Here is a 10,361-nt window from a genome sequence, read left to right as displayed (position 1 = left end):
ATGTTTTTGCATTGTTTTGTTTCGTTTCGTTTCGTTTTCTTTTGTGTTAAGGCTAGTTTTCCTTTGATGTAAGTCAATGGCTCTCAAAATTGAGCGCGCAGGAGCATCCCCGGCGCGCTTGCGGAATGTTGCCGGGCCCACGCTAGCGCCCTGAGTCAGTAGGTCTGAAGCGGTGCCCTACAGGCTCTCTAACCAGGGCACACTGATGCAGGGCTCAGGAGACCAGTTGGGGGAACCACTAAAAAACCTATGTGCACGGTGTGCCGTTACTTGTATAAAACGCGGGAGAGACTAGAAACACATCCGCAATTTCACAAAAAATAAAAAGCAAATCCCGCCTACCCAGGTCATTTAACGGAGCCATAATAACCTTATAATGTGGCAGAATTTAAAGGGGCCATGGCTTTAGGGGTTTTAGACATTCGGATGTGGGAGCAGGTAAAAGAGGTAGTGAGGGGATAGGTAAGGATCATGTTAATGACTAATATTGATTGCCCAACGGTTAACGGTGCTGAGCCGCGCACCCCCCCCCCCCCCGGTTTTTATACCAACAAAAGTGGTGAGACCACTTCTATTCAACATAGTATTGCAAGTCCTAGCCACAGCAATCAGACAAGTAAAAGAAATAAAAGGCATCCACATTGGAAAGAAGTAAAACTGTCATTATTTACAAATGACGTCATACAATATATAGACAACCCTAATGGTACCCCCCCCAAAAATAAAAACTACTAGAACTGATAAATTAATTCATTAAAGTTGCAGGATACAGAGTAAACATTCATCCCTACTTGGTGTGGCTCAGTGGACCGAGTGCCAGCCTGCAAAACAAAGGGTCGCTGTTTGATTCCCAGTCAGGGCACATGCCTGGATTGCCAGTGGAGTCTCTGGTGGGGGGTGCAGAAGAGGCAACCACACATTGATTTTTCTCTCCCTCTCTTTCTCCCTCCCCACCCCTCTCTAAAAATAAATAAATAAATATTCGGAAGTCAGGTGCATTTTTATACATCAATAATGAACTATCGGAAAAAGAAATTAAGAAATCTATACCATTTATAATTGCATCAAAAATAAGAAAATAGCTTGGGATAAATTTAGCCAAGGAGGTAAAAGACCTGTACTCAGGAAATTGTAAGACACTGAAGAAAGAAATTGAAGAAGATGCAAATAAGTGGAAGCATATACCATCCTCATGGAAAGGTAGAATTAACATCATTAAAATGCCCACAACTACCCAAAGCAATGTATACATGTAATGCCATTCCTATCAAAACGATAAAGGCATTTTTCACAAAACTAGGAAAAAATAACCCTAAAAATTTATATGGAAACCACAAAAGATCCCAAATAGCCACAGCAATCATGAGGAAGAACAAGGTTGGAGGTGTCATGCTGCCTGACCTCAAACTATGGTACAAGACCATAGCAGTCAAAACAACATGGTCCTGGTGTAGAAATAGACACATACTGTAGATCAGTGGGACAGAATAGAGGGCCCAAAAGTAAACCCATGCCTATATGGTCAGTTAATATACGAGAAAGGAGGCAAGAACACACAATGAGGTAAAGACACTCTATTCAATAAATAATTTGGGGAAAATTGGATGGATACATGCAAAGAAAAAGAAACTAAACCACCTTCTTATACCATATATAAGAATAAACTCAAAATGGATTAAAGACTTAAATGTAAGTCTTAAAACTTGTAGAAGAAAACCTAGTCAGTAAACTCTGACACTGCTCTTAATTTTTTTCTGATATCTCTTCAGGCAAGGAAAACAACAAAAAGGTAAACAAATGGGGCTACATGAACTGAAAAAGTTTTGCACAGCAAAAGAAACCATCAACAAAATTCAAAGACACCCACTGAATGAAAGAAGACATTTGCCAATCATCTATTTGATAATGGGTTAGTACCCAAAATTTATAAAGAACTCATACAACTCCTCAGCATAAAAACAAATAATCCAATTTAAAAAATGAACAGAGGACCTGAATAGATATCTCCAAAGAGGACATACAGATGCCAGTGGATAAATGAAACATGCTCAACGTCACTAGTCATCAAAGGAACGCAGATGAAAACCACAATGAGCTATCACCTCGCACCTGTCAGAGTTTTCCTAAGAGCCCTGACTGATGTGGCTCAGTTGGTTGGGCATCGCCCCCAAAGGGACAGGTTGTGGGTTTGGTTTCCTGTCAGGACCCAGGCCTGGGACGTGGGGCAGTCCCGGGTGGGAGTGTGTGAGAAACAACCAATAATATTTCTCTCATACTTTGATGTTTCTCTCCCTCTTTTTCTCCCTCCCTTCACCTCTCTCTAAAATAATAAAATATAAAATAATAAAATAAAAAAAGAGTTTTCATAGTCCTCAATCTCTAAGTCCCTTCTCCTTCTTGGAGGCCAGTGGGTGAAGCTGAAAATTCCAACTCTAATCACTCGGTCTTCCTGGTGAGGAGCCTTATCTAGGGGCCCCACTCTAAATCACCTCATTAACATAAATAGGTGTGATCAAAATGGGCTCTTTATAAATAGCAAAATACACCCTGTCACTCAGGAAGTTGCAAGGGTCTCAGGAGTTTTTTGCCAAGACTGGAGACAAAGGCCAAATACATATTTTTATCATACGACAGCAGGATATGCTGGTCTAGAGCTCAGAAGGTCCCATGACTGAGCTTTCAGCAACGCTGTCATTTGGGGTCCTCTCCTTTGCCTCCTGAAAGGTGTGGAAGTGATGGAGGGTCTCTGACTCTCACCCCTCACTTCTGCTCTTGCACACCAGGTGGTGAAGTCAATGTCTCTCCCAGGCTTAGTGTTCCCTAAGCTTCCACCCAGAACAGGGTCCAGGTCTTCACTACTCTGGAGTCCAGATTACTGAAGTCGCTTGTTAAATAATGCAGCATGCAAAATAACTTTCTGAAATTTAGCCCGTATAGAACTGAATACATTAGTCCATAATGAACACATTTCAGTGGTGTGGACTATATGGGCTAAATTTCAAATATCATGTGTTCAGCTGGTAAAATATTTACTCCAGGCATTTGGAGGCTCTTTGCTTTACCATCAGCTCTGGTTATTATTGCTGCATAAAAAACCACCCTAGATGTAGTTGGTTTAACCACAGCATTTGTTTTGTGCATGAACCTGCAAGACAGGCAGGGCTCCCTTGGTTCAGCTTGATTCTTCTCCATTTGTGGACACTTGGAGGCTAGAGCTGGGATAGTTTGATGCCCAGGTCTGGGGTCTGGGCTGGGAAGCCCCAGACTGCTGGGGCTGGACCCACTGGTACTCCTTAGGCATCTTTCTGTGTGATCTCCAGCAGAGTGGCTTCAGAGCAGCCACACTTGTAACCTGCTTGCTTAGGGACTGAGAGACAGAGTAGCTGTATCACTTTTTATGGCCTGATATCAGAAGTTTCATTGTTTCTCCTGTTATATTCTGTTCCTAAGACCATAGGAACAGAATGAGTCACTAAGCCCAATATATTCAAAGGGAGAGAAATTGGATTCAACCTTTTGATGAATGTGTGTCCAAGAAACTGCAGGTGTGTTTAAAAAACATCATGTTATATAAAACAGAACAAATTAGAAAGGACCCAAGAGAGCTCAGCTAGTTAGTTTAAAGCTCAAATGTTTTAGACCTTCAAGCTGAGGCTCCAAGAGGAAAACTCAATTGCTCAGACTTTTCATTCAAGGCAAGAATTGAGCTGGAATAAAAATTCTCTTGATTCTTAATGTTTGAGACTGTGCCTCAGGAATAGGACCATTTTTCTGTACATGATATTATTCCTTCATTATTATTGATTTTGTTTTTTGATTGTTAAACTGGACAGTAAATAATAAGATGTATATAACATGAAACCATGAAGGGATCAGAACATGTCACCCAAAAATGTGGTACTTTGGCATTGTTTTGGTCCATCTGGGCTGAGGTAACAAAGAAAGCATGGACTGGGGGCTGTGGGGCTTATAAACAACATCCGCTCTTCACAGGTCCAGAGGCTGGGAGGTCCAGAGCAGGGCTCCAGCTGATTCGGTACCTGGTGAACACTGCTTCCCAGACAGTCGCCTTCTCCTGTGTCCTCACATGGTGGAAGGGGCAGAATTGCTCTCTGGGGTCTCTCTCTCTCTTTTTAAAGATTTTATTTATTTATTTTTATTTTTTATTTTTTAAAATATATTTTATTGATTAGGCTATTACAGTTGTCCCATTCCCCCCACTTTACTTCATGTCCATGGGTCGTACATATAAGTTCTCCCACTGCCCTCCCACTGCCAGGAAGAAGAGAACATTCTGATCACCTGAGACAGGAGTCAAGGCTGAGATGAGTCTGCACAAACACACCTGCTAAAATAACCCACGTATTTCCTACTCACTTTCCCACGAATCAGCACCTTCGGCCCAGACCCCTTTTTCCTTTGTCCATCACATCCCCACAACTTGTCTTTCTTTGTTGAAACGGTATGTGAGCTCTCAAACCTGTTTGAAGGTCTTCATTTCTTACACATGAACGCCTTTATTACAGGTAAAAATATTAACCTGAAATAAAATCTGTTTGTTTATTCTCCTGTTATTCTATCCTTTGTCATTTGAATTCTCAGGTCTGTTACAGAACCTAAGAGATCAGAGGAAAACCCATTCCTTCTCAATACCATATATAACATATTAGAGTATTTCGAAAATACTCAAAATTTTAAAATATTTTAAAAGAGCAAAAGCATTTTAGAAACATTTCCCCTACCTCTTCTTCAGCTTTTGGGAAGAGATTGGCTTGCTTAAATTAAAGTCTTAGTGATTTTTCAGGGACTTCAATTCAGCGATGGAAACTTCCAAGAAAAAATGCTTTACAACTTGAGTAGATCAAGTTCTGTAGCATCTTTGGCCACATTTATCAACACAACTGAAATATAGTAATGAAATAAAGTTTCAGTGAATTTGAGAAAACATAACCCTGCTTGCCTGATTCAATTTGCTTTCATATGTGTGCCTTCTAATAGAATCAAGGACCTTTAAGAGGTCTCAGTACAATCGACTTGCTGAAGTGCAGAAAACTAAGCCAGGAGGGACTCAAGTGACTGATTCAACCAAAGCCATTCAGCCACATAGGACTAAAACAATGTCTAGCACAGATGATATTACTGATCACCATGTGCTAAACACCACTTACAGCATCTCTTCACGCAGCCCGATGGGACAGTTGTTACTGTTAAACCCAGTATTAGGTCTTGGAGGCCTAGAGAGGGTAAATAAATGGCTCTAGTTACCCAGGGAGTAAACTTGCTGAGCCAGGTTTTGTACTTAAAAGCACCTGGCACATTCCACAGTCTGAGCCCCACAGCAGCCCTCTCTGGAAGCCCACTTATGACAAATCATGCTCGTTTTGTTTTGTTTTGTTTTGTTTTGTTTTTTTTAAGCTACCAAGTCAGCTCCTGGTTGGACAGCTCAGTTGGTTAGAACATTGTCCTGATACCACAAATTTGCAGCTTTGATCCTGGTTCAGGGCACATAAAAGAATCAACCAATAAATGCATAAATAAGTGGAACAACAAAAATGGATGCCTCTCTCTCTGTAAGATGAAAAATATTTTTAAAAACCCACCAAGTTGGAAAGGGTTGCCCCACCTTCTTACAATCAAAGGTATAAAGAGTTAATAAGAAAGCCTGGACTTCCGGCAAGATGGAGGAATAGGTGGACGTACCGTACCTCCTCCTACAACCAAGATTAGAAAACCAATAATTTACAACAATAATTTACTATCAGAATAACACCCAGATCCGGCAGAGGATTTATCTGAATGGAAGTCGGGCAGCCAAGAAGCTGAAGTAGACGCGTTCATCCGGACTGGTAGGAGAAGACGAGCCGGGCGGGCGCGGGGCTGGCTCGGGTCGGCAGCGCGCGGAGGTCGGGGGAAGGTTTGGCGCGAAATCGGCGCAAAAGCCATTCGTCGCGTAAGAAGGCAGCGGTGATCACTGAGTACGCGAGCTGTGGCTGGCAGACCCAGAGGGGTAGCGATTGTGGACCAGGGCAGAACTCGCGGCCCAGAAGCCCAGACAAGGGTCTGAGTCCAGGGGAACGGAACTACCGCCATTGCTTTCTCCCGCCCCGCTCCCGCTCCCGCCCCCGCCCCACCCCCACATATAACGTCACAATCTAGCAACCAGGGTCCCCAGCCCCGGTGAGCACCTAAGGCCCTGCCCCCCACCGTAACAAGAGCAACCAGACCGGAAAAAAAAAAGGAGAGACGGGGAAAAACAAAAAACCATGTTTTCAACAGAGCAGATCAGTCCCCCAGGACTCATCCTTTTGAGCGACCAAGAATTAGCCAATCTATCAGATGCGCAGTTCAAAACACTGGTGATCAGAAAGCTCATGGAACTGGTGGATTTTGGACGAAATTTAGATGAAAGAATGCAGATTACCATAAAACAGATGCAGGAAGACATGCGGAGGAGAGCCAATAGTGAAAGGAAGGAATCTGAGTCTCAAAACAATATAGTGGACCAGAAGGAAGATAGAATCAACCAAGCAGGAAAGCATGATGAAATAAGAATTCAAAAAATTGAGGAAAAGATTAAGAGCATCCAAGACACCTTTAAATGTTCCAATATCCGAATTATAGGGGTACCAGAATCGGAAGGGGAAAAGCAACAGATTGAGCACGTATTTGAACAAATAATAAAGGAGAACTTCCCCAATCTGGCAAAGGGAACAGTCTTCCAAGAAATCCAAGAAGCTCAGAGAGCCCCAAAGAAGTTGGACCCAAGAAGAAACACACCAAGGCACATCATAATTACATTAGCCAAGGTAAAAACGAAGGAGAGAATCCTAGAAGCAGCAAGAGGTAAGCGGACAGTAACCTACAAAGGAGTTCCTATCAGACTGTCAGCTGATTTCTCCAAAGAGACCTTACAGGCAAGAAGGGGCTGGAAAGAAATATTCCAAGCCATGAAAGACAAGGACCTACATCCCAGATTGCTCTATCCAGCAAAGCTCTCATTTAGAATGGAAGGGCAGATGAAGTGCTTCTCAGATAAGGTCAAGTTAAAGGAGTTCATCATCACCAAGCCCTTATTTTATGAAATGCTAAAGGGACTTATCTAAGAAAAGAAGATAAAGAAAAGAAATGTATAGTAAAAGGACAGCAAACTCACAAATATTGACAACCACACCCAAAGCAAAACCAAAAGAAACTAAGTAAACAACTAGAACAGGAACAGAACCACAGAAATGGAGGGCACATGGAGGGCTAGCAGCAGGGGGCTGGGAGGAGGAGAGAGGGGGAAAAGGTATAGAGAATAAGTAGCATAGAATGTAGGTTGAAAATAGATAGGGGGAGGGCAAGAATAGTACGGGAAATGTAGAAACTAAAGAACTCATAAGTATGACACATGGGCATGAACTAAAGGGGGAAATGTGGGTGGGAGGGGGGTACAGGGTGGAGGGGAGAGAAGGGGGGAAATGGGACAACTGTAATAGCATAATCAATAAAATATATTTAAAAAAAGAAAGCCTTAAGGATAGATTTATTTAATTTTTTCTCTATTTCATTGGCTTTTCTATTTTAATGACTTTTGCTTATGTTTCTGATCATCAGGATATTAACATGATTTGCTTAATATTTTCTCAGTGTAACTTTTAAGGTTCCTAGACCTGACTGGACTCAGACCCAGCTCAAATCTTGAAATTCACACAGCCATTAAAACCTTCCATTTTAAAGAGAGTACTAAGGGAAAGGGAGGGAGGGAGGGAGGAAAGGAAGGGGGGAAGGAAAGGAAGGGAGGTGGGAAGGAAAGGAAGGAGAACTAGAATCTAGTTGACTTCCTAACTATTAACATTTCAAGCTGTATATATTAGCTCTTTATTCTCACATAGTTTTTATAACAGCTTTAAGTCATTGCACTTATATTTAGTGATTTTTCTGACTTGATTTTGGTTAACTGTAAATATCAGTCATGATAACAAACATAAACAAATACGTAAAAACTTCAGTTCTTGATATATTTAAGACAATTCTAGTCTGGAAACAGGAATAAATCTTAGGTGTGCACGACTGATAACAACCTAATACCTCTGCATTTGCCAAGAGAGCCACTGGGAAAGGGGTCCTTGCCTTGCCTTTTCCACCTTCTTGTCCACAGGACGTACCCACTTCTTTTCTCTCTGTAAGACAGAACCAAAAGGTTAGGGAAATGACCATCTTTCTTTGAAGGGCAGAAGGAAGGTGAACAGAGCTGATGTTTCTCAATGCCAACGCCACTGGCATTTGGGCAAAAGAACTTGTGACCATCTGCTGCAAACATTCTAAGGTCTTTAATATCTATGAGCCCTATCTTCAAAATGCCACTAGCAGCCCCAGGAATTGTGACAACCCAAAAACCCATATTCCCTATTTCCAAACATGCCTGTTTGGGTGGTGATTTGACCCCTCCCTCATTGAGAACTATTGACAGTTTGTGAAATTTTAAAAAACACAACCTTGCATTAGGTGAAGGAATGTGCCCAAGCATCTGGCCCAAGTTTTAACTCCAAAGCCTGACTCTTTCTTCCCTGCCTGCTTTTCCTCTAGTCACAAGGGAGTTACTCTGAACTTTATGATTCTGAGTTTTCTCCTCATCAACTTCCTCTAAAAGAACAAAGCTGGTTGGTTTGCCCAGTGGGAAACAAACAAACAAACAAATAATAAAACAAAGGACAGAATATTTACATGAAAAACATTAATATATAAAAAACATGTATACCTGTCCATATATGACATTTTTGGAAATACACTGTAAACAAGGATCTGGGCAGTGGAACTAAGGGACTGGGGGTACAAGGCAGGAGGGAAACTTACTTCTCATTTAGATTTTTTTGTACTGTTTGAATTTTTTATTTTGTGCAAATAGCTTTCAATTTTATGAAATAGTAAAATTTAAAAAGCATTTATACATAAGCCTTATGTTATATAAATTTTACCATAATCTGAAAATGTTTAAAAAGCAATTATAGGATTCCACATCTAAAAAGTGGGGTCCATGCCCTGACTGATGTGGCTCAGTTGATTGGAGCATTGTCCCGAAAAATCAAAGGTCACATGTTCAATTCTGGATCAGGGCACACGCCTGGGTTGCAGGTTTAGTCCCCACTCAGGGCATGTGTGAGAGGCAACCAACTGATGTTTCTCTCTCTCCCTCTATTTAAACCTCCCTTCCCCTTTCTATAAATAAATAAATGAAATCTTTTAAAAATTTTTAAAAATTATGTATTTTTAGAGAGAGGGGAAAGGCGGGAGAAAGAGAGGGAGAGAAACACCCATGTATGAGAGATACATCAATCAGTTGCCTCTTGCACGCCCCTACCTGGGGGCCTGGCCTGCTACACATACATATGCCCTGACCAGGAATCGAACTGCTGTGGTGACCGTTTGGTTCACAGGCCAGCACTCAATCCACTAAGCCACACCAGTCAGAGCTAAATACAATCTTTTTTTTTAAAAAATGGGATTCATTACAATACTCAACTCCTCTCTCACTAGCTTCCTTTGGCAGCTTGGTCTTAGTTCCATGCCCATTCTTCCTTTCATTGTAGTGGCTTTGGAGTCCATCCTTTCCTTTTTCGTAGCACTGTCCCTCATCTCACATGACCCTCCTCCAGGCCCTTGGGGTAGCCTCAATGGAGGGATTTTACCCAGTCCCAGTTCTGACACCAACTGTGTACGTCTACCAACTATGGTCCAAACTCTTCCCCCTGAGATAATCTGACTCTAGACACTTTTCCACCCCCTCTCCTCTAGTTAGTAAGGCATTTTTTGCAAAGTTCTCCTCAGAGCCCCTGGGGCAGATGTGTGCTTTGACAGCAGGGCCCCAGGCCCTCTGCTCCAAGTGTAGCTGAGAAACTGCATTTTTATCTGCTTCACACATTGGAATTCCCCAACATTTTGTTTGAGCAAAGAACTCCACAGCAAAACAACATCACTATTATCATCACCATCATCATCATCATCACCATTGTTAATGTAAGAAAGATCCCAACCCATAGAGAATTTTTATAAGAGTTTATTTGAGCCAAACTGACAACACACTGGGAAGCAAGACCTCAAATGCTCTGGAGAATGGTTTTGCAGGGGTTTCCCCCCCACCCCCCACATTTGGAATTAAGGACAGAATGTAAAAAAGATTACATGGAGGCAGAAGAAAGCAAGGTTAGTTAACAAGATTATGTGCTTTCTTAGGGGTGGTTGCACCTCCCTCTAAAAAAGTGGATTACTCCAGCTTTTCAAAGGTGTTTTAATCTAGGTGGACAAGAATGATGCACAGAGCTTGCTTAAAACAAAGATAGTGGGCCTGGGGGGTGAATGGGCACCATGACCACCCAGTTAGG

Source organism: Phyllostomus discolor, chromosome 5 (assembly GCF_004126475.2).
Source record: "Phyllostomus discolor isolate MPI-MPIP mPhyDis1 chromosome 5, mPhyDis1.pri.v3, whole genome shotgun sequence".
In the NCBI taxonomy this organism is placed as follows: Eukaryota; Metazoa; Chordata; class Mammalia; order Chiroptera; family Phyllostomidae; genus Phyllostomus; species Phyllostomus discolor.
This window is presented reverse-complemented; position numbering follows the sequence as displayed.